This window comes from Heterocephalus glaber, unplaced genomic scaffold (genome assembly GCF_053883595.1).
Source record: "Heterocephalus glaber isolate CG9 unplaced genomic scaffold, H.glaber_assembly_v1.0 deba00001452, whole genome shotgun sequence".
In the NCBI taxonomy this organism is placed as follows: Eukaryota; Metazoa; Chordata; class Mammalia; order Rodentia; family Bathyergidae; genus Heterocephalus; species Heterocephalus glaber.
This window is the reverse complement of record NW_028258302.1, coordinates 15,082,073-15,094,692: the sequence shown is the minus strand read 5'-3', so window position 1 is coordinate 15,094,692 and position 12,620 is coordinate 15,082,073. Positions and strand designations below refer to the sequence as shown.

At 44.0% G+C, this 12,620-nt stretch overlaps 1 pseudogene across 1 annotated transcript; it reads left to right on the top strand.

The window, feature by feature from the left end:
- Positions 1-3,761: 3,761 nt before the first annotated feature.
- On the top strand, positions 3,762-5,517 carry LOC101696629 (elongation factor 1-alpha 1 pseudogene; annotated as a pseudogene). Its single transcript, XR_015452767.1, has one exon. The product of XR_015452767.1 is annotated as an elongation factor 1-alpha 1 pseudogene (transcript).
- Positions 5,518-12,620: the final 7,103 nt, after the last annotated feature.

The window sequence follows — 12,620 nt, the reverse complement described above, 5'->3', positions numbered from 1 at the left end:
AATCAGTTTTCACTCTGGCTTTCTTTTCTATAAAACAAGGTTTAGAGTCTTGGTGGCTTTTCAAACTTTTAAAACCAGAACCACATAAGAAATATACATTTTGGGGCCAGGGATGTAGCTCAGCGGCACAGTGCCTGCCTGGCAAGTACAAGATCCTGAGCCTGATCCCCGGTACCGAAAAGAAAGACACATTTCACACTGTGACCTGCCCACACACACACACAAAATGAGCAAAAATTTTACACAATAATACAGTACTTAACCTTGCCACGTGCAGTATGTTGTTTACCTTTCTATTTTATTGGAGGGAAGAATACTGGTCATCACCCACTTGGTTGATTTCACAACTTGTGGTTTTTCTTGGGTCCTGGATTATCAGATCATCTCGTAGACTAGAGCTTCCCATACTTTCTCAGCTCACAGCACCATTACCATTGCAGTAACTTTTTCTTGGCACCCCAAAGCCAAAAAATACTTAACAGGTCAATTTACTGAGTAATTAAATCCAAATCACTTAATAAGTGTTTATATCCTAATGAGTTAGTTGCTATTTTAAAAATAATACACATAAACTGGAAGAAACAGTATTTTATTCTTAAATAACTGCAGTTATTAGGGAATCTGTGTATCTATGGGGCACTGCATAACTTGTCAAATTTTCTAATCAAATAAGAAACCACCACCCATATTTCCTATTCCACATTGACTTTCATTTGCTTTTTATCACAGCATCCACTAAAAGCCTCGCTTCTTAAAATGGCATACTTAAAAGCAGTGTAGTGGCAACATATAATGAAACTACAAACTACCTTGAGTTAATAGTTTTTTCAGTAGGCAACAGATGTCCAATACCAAAATATCCCACTTTACTCCCTGGAATCTGCCATGGCACCTAAAGTATCTTCATACAGTTTGGGAACTGTGGTTCAGAGCTAGGGGTTTGGTTTTTGTTTTGTTGTTTGTTTATGAGACAGGGTCTCACTGTGTAGTCCAGGCTGGCCTTAAACTCACAGCAATCCTCCTGCCTCATCCTCCCAAGTGCTCAGATTACAGCACAGGCGTGTGTGCCACCACACCCAGCAATGCTGGAGGAATGTAGTTTCACTGCTAAAACTTGGTGATGTGATTTTTCTTTCTTTCTTTCTTTCTTTTTTTTTTTTTGTATGGAGATTGAACACGGGACCTTGCGCTTGCCAGGCAGGCGACAGCACCACTGTGCTAAATCCCCAGCCACTTGGTGATTTTTCTATTCCTACATTTGGAAAGAACCAGGCAGGGGCCAGCTGGGTATGCTTGATTTGGATAAGGAGACAGGTAAGAAAGAGGCCCTGCCAGAAACACAGTAGTTGGTGTTACAAAGCCTGCTACAGGCTGTGTTCCCAGATTGAAGCCTACAGGAACTTCAAGATATTTCCACACTGCTGAGGATGTAGCTCAGTGGCACAAAGCCTGCCTGGCAAGTTCGAGGTCCTAAGTTCAATCCCTAGTACAAAAAAAAAAATTTTGAGACCATGGAAGGAACAAACAATGTTCCAGACCAAGAGAATAGTGTAATTTCACAGATTATTTCATGGACTCTGTGTAATTTAGTTTGGCTGGATTGTAGAGGGGGAACCAGAGGGCCAAACTGTGGAGGATTTCCTGTGCTTGGTGAGAGACTATAGGCTTGATCCTTGTGGGCAAGAAGAGCCATTAGAACTCACCAGGGGCTCCCTTTTTTGTTTGTTTGTTGTATTGGGAATCGAATTCAGGACCTTGTGCTTTCAAGGCAGGCAGGCACTGCACCACTGGGCTAAATCCCTGGCCCATGTTTTCGGTTTTTGGGGGGGAACAGGGTCTCGCTATGTAGTTCAGGCTGGCCTCAAACTCACTATGTAGTCCAGGCTGTCCTCAGCAATCCTGCCTCAGCCTCCTCAATTCTGGGATTACAGGCTGTGTGCCACCACACCCAGCAACCAGGGGCTCCCTTTTATCTAGAGTTTTTGTTTTGTCCCTAGGCGTGGTCCCATTCTGTTGCCTAGCCTAGCCAGAGTTCATGATCCTCCTGCTTCAGCCTCCCAATCTGCTGGGATTATAGGAATGTACCATTGTACTGGTTTTGTGGGTATGTGTGTGTATGTGTTTTGTTTTGTTTTTATTTTGTTTTGTTCTGGAAATCAAAGCTAGGGCCTAGGGCATGGTGGTGCATGCCTATAGTCGCAGCACTCAAGAGGCTGAGGCAGGAAAATTGCTGAGGCCAGCCTGGGCTACATAGTGAGGTTTTTTTTTTTATTGGTACATTTTAGGTATACAATATAATGACATTCATCATTGGAAATTTGCACCTTTACATAATCTCTCTTGGTTCTTATTTTTTACATAGTGAGTTTGAAGCCACCCTGAACCACATAGCAAGACCCTGTCTCACACACACACAAAAAAATCTAGGGCCTTTGTGGTAGGCACATTGCTTGACCACTGAGCCACATTCCGTGCCACTATTTATTATGCTGGGAACCGAATCCGGGGCCTTTGCTTGAACTTCCGATCCCCCCATCTCTCCTCAGCCAAGTTTTTCCTATTATTAACATCTTACATTAGTATTAGTATGATACTTTTTTTTTTTTTTGGTACAGGGGATCGAACTCGAGTCCTTGCACTTGCGGGGCAGGCGGAGGCACCACTGAGCTAAATTCCTGGCCCCTTAAAGTCCATATCCTACCTTACACTATGGCAATTCTCCTGCCTCAGCTGTATGGGTTTGACAAATGTACAGTGTCAGGTATTCATCACTACACTGTCATACAAAATAGTTTTACTGCTCCAAAAGCACCCTGTGCTTTACCTGTCCAGCCCTCATTAGTACTCCTCCCCCCAGAAAGCCCTTAGGAATAAATAACAAAATGTAGAAAGTCTGTATGAATAAAACTACAAAACTGATAAATCAAAGATCAAAATAAGTGGAGTGTCGTCCATGTTCATGAATAGGAAGATTCTATATTATTATCAAGTCAGTTTTTTCCAATTGCTCTATAGCGTCAACATAATCAGAATAAAAGTCCCATCAGGTTATTTTGTGAGCATCAGCAGACTGGCTCTGAAGGTTGTATGGAGAAGCGTAAGACTCAGAATAGCCAACTAACACTGAAGAAGAGAGCTGAGACTATTTGACTTCAAGACTTACTATAAAGCTACAATAATCCAGACAGTGATACTGGTAAAAGGATAGACTAACATGCAATAAACAGAGAACCCCAAAATAGACACACACAAATACAGTCAATCTGTGACAAGCAAAATTTCAGTGGAAAGGACGGTTTGCAGTAAGTGGTGCTGTAACAACTGGACATCCAGATGCAAAAAAAAAATGGATCTACCGCTGTACTGCTCACAAAAAACTTAAAATGTGTAACATGTCCATATAAGATATAAAAATATAAAACTTCTATAAAATAACAAGAAAGTCTAGGTGACCTTGGGTTTATGTGCAACACCAATAGCATAATCCATGAAAGAAAAAATTGATAAATTGAATTTCATTCCAATTAAAAACTGCTCAGTAAAAGACACTGTTAAGAGAGTGAAAAAGATAAGCCAAGAACTAGAAGAAAATATTTGTAAAACATTATCAGGTCAGGCATGGTGGTGCACACCTATAATCTCAGCACTGAGAGGCTGAGGCAGGTGGGCTGCCACTAGTTCACGGCCAGCCTAGGCTACATAATGAGTTCAAGGCCATTTTAAACTACATAGGGAGACCCTGTCTCAAAAAAAAAAAAAAAAAGGCTTTTTCGCAACAAATCCGCGAGAGGACAGGTGTAGTGAAAACCACCACTAAATCAAAGCCAACATGGGAAAGGAAAAGACTCATATCAATATCGTCATCATCGGACTCGTGGATTCAGGCAAGTCCACCACTACCGGCCATCTGATCTACAAATGTGGTGGCATCGACAAAAGAACCATTGAAAAATTTGAGAAGGAGGCTGCTGAGATGGGGAAGGGTTCTTTCAAGTACGCCTGAGTCTTGGATAAATTGAAAGCCGAGTGTGAGCGTGGTATCACCATTGACATCTCCCTGTGGAAATTTGAGACCAGCAAGTATTACGTGACTATCATTGATGCTCCAGGACACAGAGACTTTATCAAAAACATGATTACAGGCACATCTCAGGCTGATTGTGCTGTCCTGATTGTTGCTGCTGGTGTCGGTGAATTCTTAGCTGGTATCTCCAAGAACGGGCAGACCCGTGAGCATTCCCTTCTGGCTTACACGCTGGGTGTGAAACAACTCATTGTTGGTGTTAACAAAATGGATTCCATTGAGCCACCCTACAGCCAGAAGAGATACGAGGAAATTGTTAAGGAAGTCAGCACCTACATTAAGAAAATTGGCTACAACCCTGACACAGTAGCTTTTGTGCCAATTTCTGGTAGGAATGGTGACAACATGCTAGAGCCAAGTGCTAACATGCCTTGGTTCAAGGGATGGAAGGTCACTCATAAAGATGCCAATGCTAGTGGAACCACACTGCTTGAAGCTTTGGATTGCATCCTGCCACCCACTTGCCCAACTGACAAGCCTTTGCGGCTGCCCCTCCAGGATGTCTACAAAATTGGTGGTATCAGTACCGTCCCTGTGGGCCAAGTGGAGACTGGTGTTCTCAAACCTGGCATGGTGGTCACCTTCACACCAGTCAATGTCACAACTGAAGTAAAGTCTATTGAAATGCACCATGAGGCTTTGAGTGAAGCTCTTCCTGGTGACAATGTGGGCTTCAACGTCAAGAACGTGTCTGTCAAAGATGTCCATCATGGCAATGTTGCTGGTGACAGCAAAAATGACCCACCAATGGAAGCAGCTGGTTTCACTGCTCAGGTGATTATCCTGAACCATCCAGGCCAGATCAGTGCTGGCTATGCTCCTGTACTGGATTGCCATACAGCTCACATCGCTTGCAAGTTTGCTGAGCTGAAAGAAAAGATTGATCGCCAGTCTGGTAAGAAGCTGGAAGATGGCCCCAAATTCTTGAAATCTGGTGATGCTGCTATGGTTGACATGGTTTCAGGCAAGCCCATGTGTGTCGAGAGCTTCTCTGACTATCCACCTCTGGGTTGTTTTGCTGTTCGCGATATGAGACAGACAGTTGCTGTGGGTGTCATCAAAGCAGTGGACAAGAAGGCTGCTGAAGCTGGCAAGGTCACCAAGTCTGCTCAGAAAGCTCAGAAGGCTAAATGAATATCACCCCTAACACCTGCCACCCCAGTCTTAATCAGTGGTGGAAGACCGGTCTCAGAACTGTTTCTCCCAATTGGCCATTTAAGTTTAATAGTAAAAGACTGGTTAATGATAACAATGCATCGTAAAACCTTCAGGAGGAAAGGAGAATGTGTTTTGTGGACCATTTGTTTTCTTTTTGTGTGTGACAGTTTTAAGTTATTAGTTTTTAAAATCACTTTTTAATGGAAACAACTTGACCAAAAATCTGTCACAGAATTTTGAGACCCATTAAAACAAAGTTTAATGAGAAAAAAAAAGGACTATTATAAGATGAAATGAACTAAAAGCCCCAAAATGATATGGAGGACAGGGAAAGATGATGAGTATCTGTGGTCCCAATTACTCAGGAGGCTGAGACAGAAGGATTCAAAATTCAAGGTCATCCCAGGCAATTTAGTGATAACCTGCTTCAATTTTTTTTTTTTTAAGTTGGGAACTCAGTGGTAGAGCACTTGCCTAGCTTGTGCAGCCTTGTGTTTGATTCCCAGTACCAAAAAAGGTCTGGAGGAAATAAATGCCTGTTCCTTAGTCAAAGAAGACAGTCTGAAAAGGCTACACCTTCTGCAACTCCAACGATATGACTTTCTGCAAAGGCAAAACTAAAAAATCAGTGGTGTTGCATTTTTAAAGCATTCTGTGTGTGTGAAAGTTCTCATGGCCCTGCTAATAGAAAACTTGGGTTTCGGATAAGCCCATGCAGTGAATATACAGCAAATCCCTGACTTATAAAAAATTCAAGTTGGGAACTTTCACAGGTGTACAGTACTGTATAAAACTCACTTTGTCAGCTTACAAATGAATCCAACTTACGAACAATTCTAGAACAGAACTCGTTCGTAACCACACCAAAACAGACATTAGAAATTGGGACTTCTGTGTTTGTGATGGGCAGATATGGCCTGAAAGCCTAATGCTAGTCAGTCTTTTACCATTTTTTTCATGGGGGGGAAGACAGGGTCTTGCTATGTAGTTCAGGCTGGCCTTGAACTCAACTACATAGCCTAGGATGATCTTGAACTCACTGAAGTCCTCCTGCCTCAGCCTCCCGAGTGCTGGGATTACAGGTGTCCACCACCACGCCTGGCTCCTAATGCCAATCTATATGCTTAGAGGCATACCAAAAAATGTTTCCAGAATTTAAAAGGCAGTAAGAGAAGTTAGCTAGTTCAGAGGTTCTCAGCCCAGGCTACATCAGAATCATCCAGGATTTTTTTTTAAAAACCTCCTGGGGCCAGGGATTTAGCTCAGTGGTGCCCTGCTTGTCTCACAAACACAAGGTCCTGAGTTCGATCCCCGGTACCAAAAAAAAACACAAAAAAACAAAAAACCAAAAAACTCACATGCAAGCTGTGCCTCATAGGACACATCTTGATCCCCATACTCTGGGAGGCTGAAGCAGGAGATTGCAAGTTTGATCCCCACCTGAGCAACCTGGTGAGAACCTGTTTCAAGTCTTAAAAATAAATAGGTAAAAAGGGCTGGGGATGGATGTAACTCATTGAGAAAGCCCTGGGTTCATTCCCGCAGGATCAAAGGGGTGGGGAGGAACTAGAGTCATGAAGTTCAGAAATGTGCTTACAGACAGAAATATGATAAAACTAAAGAAAAACAAGGGACAGTAAAATCACATTTCAAGATAGTGGTTATCCCAGGGTGAAAACAGAAGGAAAAAATTTTTTAAAGGGTTAGGGATATAGCTCAATGCAGAGGCCATGGGTTCAATCCCTAATAACACCACACACACACACAAAAAAAACCTCCCATTCCTACCCCTAAGAACTCTGTTTTAGGGCCGGGGATTTAGCTCAATGGTTTCGCAGCCTGCTGCTCATGCGCAAGGACCCGAGATCGATTCCCCCATACCAAAAAACAAAAACAAAAAAAACTGTTTTAATTGATCTGAGGCACAGTTCAGATATCCATTTTTTTGTTTGTTTGTTTGTTTTGTGGTTTTGTTTTTTGATACAGGGTCTACTACATAACCAAGCTGGCCTTGAACTCACTATATAGCCCAGGCTGGCCTCAAACTCGAAGCAATCCTCCTGCCTCAGCCTCCCAAGTGCTGAGATTATAGGCATGTACCACCACGCCCAGCTATAAGTATCCATTATTTTAAAGCATTCCAGATTCATTCTAGTGTACAGCCAGAATTGAGAACCACTGATCTAGCCCTAGCTGTATAATACAGATATGGACAATAAGTTCCAGAGAGGAGCAGGAAAAGGGATGGCTTGCCCCAGGACCCCCAGTGAATGAAATGCAAGGCCAGGACTGGATCCTTGATCTCTGATACTTAGTCCAGCTCTTGAGGCCTTGTGTTCCAGAGAGAGAGAGACAGAGAGAGAGAGAGAATCTTTTTTTTTTTTTTTTCTGTTACTGGGGATTGAACCCAAGGCCTTTGCACTGAGCTACACCCCCAGCCTTTTTGAGACAGGGTCTCACTAAATTGCTCAGGCTGGACTCATATTTGCAACCCTCCTGCTTCAGCCTTTGAGAGTACTGGAATTACAGGCATATACCACCACACCCATCTAAAATGTCACTTTTTTTTTTTTCATTTTCTTAGAAGTTAATAAGTCCTGATACCTTGTGAGCTGTATTGAGTGCCTGGCACTGTCTAAAGGAAAATGCACACAACAGACCCAGTCCTTCTAGAGCAGTGAACCTATGGCACATGTGCTGCACCTGGCTGTTTATCATCATTGAAAGCTCTTAAAGGTTCACTATCCCTGTTCTAGAGCCTCCAGGTTATCTGGGAGTTGTGGAGTAGTAAATAACAGGATCTGCCTGGTCCCTGAACATTGGATTTCACTATGAAACAAGTCCTCTGCAGTACTTTCTGCCATGAAGTGCCCCACAGTGTTGAAGCTCTTTGTCAGGGATAGGGATACAAACGTGTTTGGCAGGGAAAGCAGGCAGATGGAAGGTATTCTGATGGGCATGACAACAAGCATGTGTCATGCCATGATTCTGTCTCCTCCTTCCACATTTCTTTAAATGGGTCCTGGCCCTAAATGGCCATACTCTACACCTATTTTAAGTTGATTATATTATAGTCTCAGGCTGATCTCTCTTCATCACTTCTTTAGTCGCCCTAAAATGGATCACTAGCAGAGATGACTCTGGGCTAGATTTTAGAACCCCAACTTTGTCTAATATGTGATTAGACCTCAGGCATGGCCCTGAGCCTCTTCTGATATTTTCTCTTCAGTAGAATGGTACGGTATTATGTTACTTTCTCTGGTTATCTCACTGCATTGTAAGGAGGCTCCAAATTATAGATTATGCACATCAAAGTGCTTTTGAAGTGGTTATGGGTCCTACAATAGTGCTGTGTGGTTTTATCTGCTACAGTGGCTAGCACTGAATCTTTATCTTGGCCAGGCAACACTCAGGTACAAACTAATAAACTGCACAAAATCAAACCAGGACAAGACTTTTTTGGGGGGGGTACAGGGGATCTAACTCAGGACCTTGCACTTGCCAGGCAGGTGTGGTGCCACGAGCTAAATCCCCAGCCTAGGACAAGATCTGGATTGTTGGGCCGGGGATTCAGCTCAGTGGTTCCGCTGCCTGCCTCACAAGTGCAAGGTCCTGAGTTCAATCCCCAGTACCAAAAAAAAAAAAGATCTGGATTGTTGTTTCCTATTTTAGAGATGAGGAAACTGATGACAAGACATCAGGTTCATTTACTTTCCTAAGGTGACGGAACTAAGATTCAAACACTGGGCAGGCTGACTGGCTCCTGACTCCACATGTTTAAACTCATCCCTTACTGTCCACCCCAACATAGGAGACTGATTCTGGTCTGAGCTGTGCTTTCTTTCTATAATCTTGGGTCAGTTTGCACATCTGTAAAATGGAGTGAAGTAGTGTTGTAAACTCTGATGTCTAAAAGGGTCAGTTGTCAAATAGTTTCCTGCATTGTATTGGCCCCCTTGGTCCTCTCCCAACCATGGAGAACTTTGTAGCCATAACGCAGAGAAACCCAGTCTCCTGCAGTCAGAGAGGAAAATGATGGTGCTGAGCAGAAAAGCTGCAGAAGAGGACCTGCCCTCCCCCACGCCGCACACTGCATCATGCCCAGCAGCTCCTCTGTCCTGTGGCTCAGCCGTTTCACTACTGTAGAATTGTTGGTTGAGGTGAGGGTTCCCCTTAAGGAGATCTGTGGTCAACAAATAGCTCCTGGGACATTCCCTAAACACTTCCTATCTGCCCAGTGTCCAGCTGGACTCCAGGGACCAGTAGATCCAGTCAGCCCCTTTTTCAAGGAGTTCAGTCTCTTGGGGGAAACAGAATGTAAACAGCTAATGCTAATACAAGATACATGAATATTCAGTAAGTGGTAACAGCCTTCGTGCTCTGGGAGCAAAGAGGGAGCATTGGCCCAAAACCTTGAACATGGTGTAGAAGAGGAAGGAAAGGGTATTCCCAATTAAAGAACAGTTCGAGGGCTGGGGATTTAGCTCAGTGGTTCCAGCGCCTGCCTCGCAAGCACAAGGTCCTGAATTTGATTCCCCATACCAAAAAAAAAAAAAAAAAAAAAGAACAGTGTGAGCAAAGGTATGAGCTATGAAGTTCATGGCTTGTACTCTGAAAGGCAAATAGCCCAGTGAGGCTAGCTCCAAGCAAGTTGGAGGGAAAAGAGAGACGGGCCTTGAAGGGAAATATGGGGAGCCATGGGGAGCCTTAAATTCAAAAGTGTGATGGCCTGAGAAAGGTTTGTGAGTCCCCGGGACTCCTATATGAGTCCTATTTAGGGAATGCCCTGACTCACCAAGACAGGAAGTGTCCCATCTCACTGTCACACAAGCAGCATCTTACCTTCAAAGGTTTGCCAGCTTGACAGTTCCCACTCTGCCACCCTTCCCTCCCCCAGCCAGCCCTGTAAGTGGATCCAGATGGTCATTCCTATTTTGGGTCAATGTATGTGTTGGGGGAGGGGTAGCTCTGAACCCTGTCAATGGGGTTCCAAACTCTTCATGTAAAGGAGCTTCTTCCAGGCTCCTGCTGTGATCCTCTAAGCCTGGGAGGCAGTGTTAGTCTTTGATGGAGATTTCCCATCTGTCTATGGGTGAAAAGGAAAGCAGGAGCAAAAAAAGTAAGGACACAGGCCGGGGAAGCTGTTACACAGGGTCAGAACAAAGGGGATGTGAACGTGAGTGAGAAGGAGCCCTGTGGGCAGGCTATGGTGGAGAACAAGCCTGGGAGACAGGCTCCAGAAGAGTCAGAGAAGCAGCTGGCTTCTCCCTCCAGCTACCTGGCCATCATGCTCCTTCTTCTGCAACTGGAGGGAATACAGGTTGTAAGGAAGGGAGCTAGCTAGGGCTCTGATCAGAACCTGTGCCTCAGCACTATCCCCACCAATCTCCAGGAGCACCTTACAAAGGCTCATAGCAGCCAGGCATGGTAGTGCACACCTGTAATCCTAGCACTGAGGGAGACTGAAGCAAGAGGATCACAAATTCAAATCCTACCTGGGCAATTTTTCTGGCCCTGTCTCTAAATCAAGAAATCAAGAAATCAATGACTGGGGATGTCCCACAGTGATAGAGGACACCTGGGTTTAATCCCCAGTGCAAAAAAACAAAATAAAACAAGAGGATTCAAAGTTCAAGCTGTGCCTGGGCAATTTAGTAACTTAGGGAGAACTTGTCTCAAAAAACAAAATGGGCTGGGGATTTAGCTCAGTGGCACCGTGCCTGCCTCAAAAGCGCAAGGTCCTGAGTTCGATCCCCAGTACCAAACAAACAAAACCCTGTAGCTCAGTGCAAAGACCCTCAATTCAATTCCCACTACCTAAATAAATAAATAGAGGCTGGGGGTATAGCTCAAGTGTAGAGCCTCCCTGGGTTCAATCTTCAGTACCATCAAAAAAAAATTTTTTTTTAAAGGAAAGGTGTATACACTAGAGATGTAGCTAAGTAGTAGTATGCACAAAGCCCTGGGTTCAGCCCCCAGTACCACCAAAATTTTTTTAATTAATAATTTATTCATTGGACAACTTTGTACTGCAGGCTTAATCTATTCCAAGTCCTATACTGGAAGCTGGTTGCCACCTTCAAGGATCACACATTGCAAGAGTCACCAGACAGGTACAAACATCTTCAAAGAACTTTTGAATGAGCCAAGGGTGGTGGCACACACCTGTAATCTCATCACTCTGGGAGGCTGAGACAGGAGGATTGCAAGTTCAAACCCAGCTTGCGCGATTTAGCAAGACCCTGTCTCAAAATTTAAAAATTAGAAAAGAGCTGGGGGTGTAGCTCAGTGTGAAGGCCCAGTATCTCCCACACACACACACAAACAAATTTTTGAATGGAGTAGAATTATGTTCAGCTGTGATAACTATGAGGTCTTCAGAAAACACCTAGCCATTCAATAAACAATGAGCATTTGCTCTGTACCAGGAACTGTGCTAGCTACTAGTCAAGGACCTTAGAGTTACACAGCAGACAGACATATCCTTCCAAATGAGGAATGCAAGTTTTCCATAGATCAGCACTGAGAAAGAGTAACTGAATGGAAACAAGACTGTCCCAAAACACACAGCTCTCACCTTCCTGAGTGGGTGTGTTCACACCTTCCTTTAGCCTGATTTTTATAGGCTGCCTTCCTTCTTGCCTTCCACATTCCCCCTCCTCCCCTCAGCAGATTTCATTTCTTTTTGTCTCTCTTGGCATCCTTCTAAAAGCCAAAAGACTCCAAAACTGGAGCCTCGCCTCTCGGTATTACTGGGGTGTGACCTCATACAATTGCTTAACTTCTCTGAACCTGTTTCCCATTATGAAGGGACTGGACCACATCTACTCCAGCCACGATGATATTCAGTCTCCGGCACACAGGGCTCCTCCCAGCTTTCCTTCCTTTCTTTCTTTGCACCTCTGCACGCTGCATCCACCCCCCTCCCCATGCCACCTGGCAAACTCAATACTCAAATACCTCCCCTTGGGTGGATGAGTCTGTCCCTACTCCGTACAGATTTTTAGTCTGTCGGTCCTTTAACGCTATCTCGTGAGAGGGTACAGAAAAGGGCAAAGGAAGGGCCGGGGATTTAGCACAGTGGAAGCGCAAGGTCCTGAGTTCGATCCCCGGTACTAGAAGAAAAAAAAAAAGAAAGAAAGGAAAAGGGCAAAAGAAATATAGACTTTGGGTTTGAGTCGTGACCCTTAACTTCTCCTGTAAAGCTTGTTACTCACTTGTAACATGGGGAAAATACTTAAATTTGCGTGTGTAATCAGTTTACGGGAATTAGAAATGGTATTTGTCAAGTGGTTGGCACCTAGTAAGTGCTCAATAAATAGCATGTGCAGTACACCTATTAGAAGGCCTGGGCTTTACTACAGTTCGCAGGCATTCT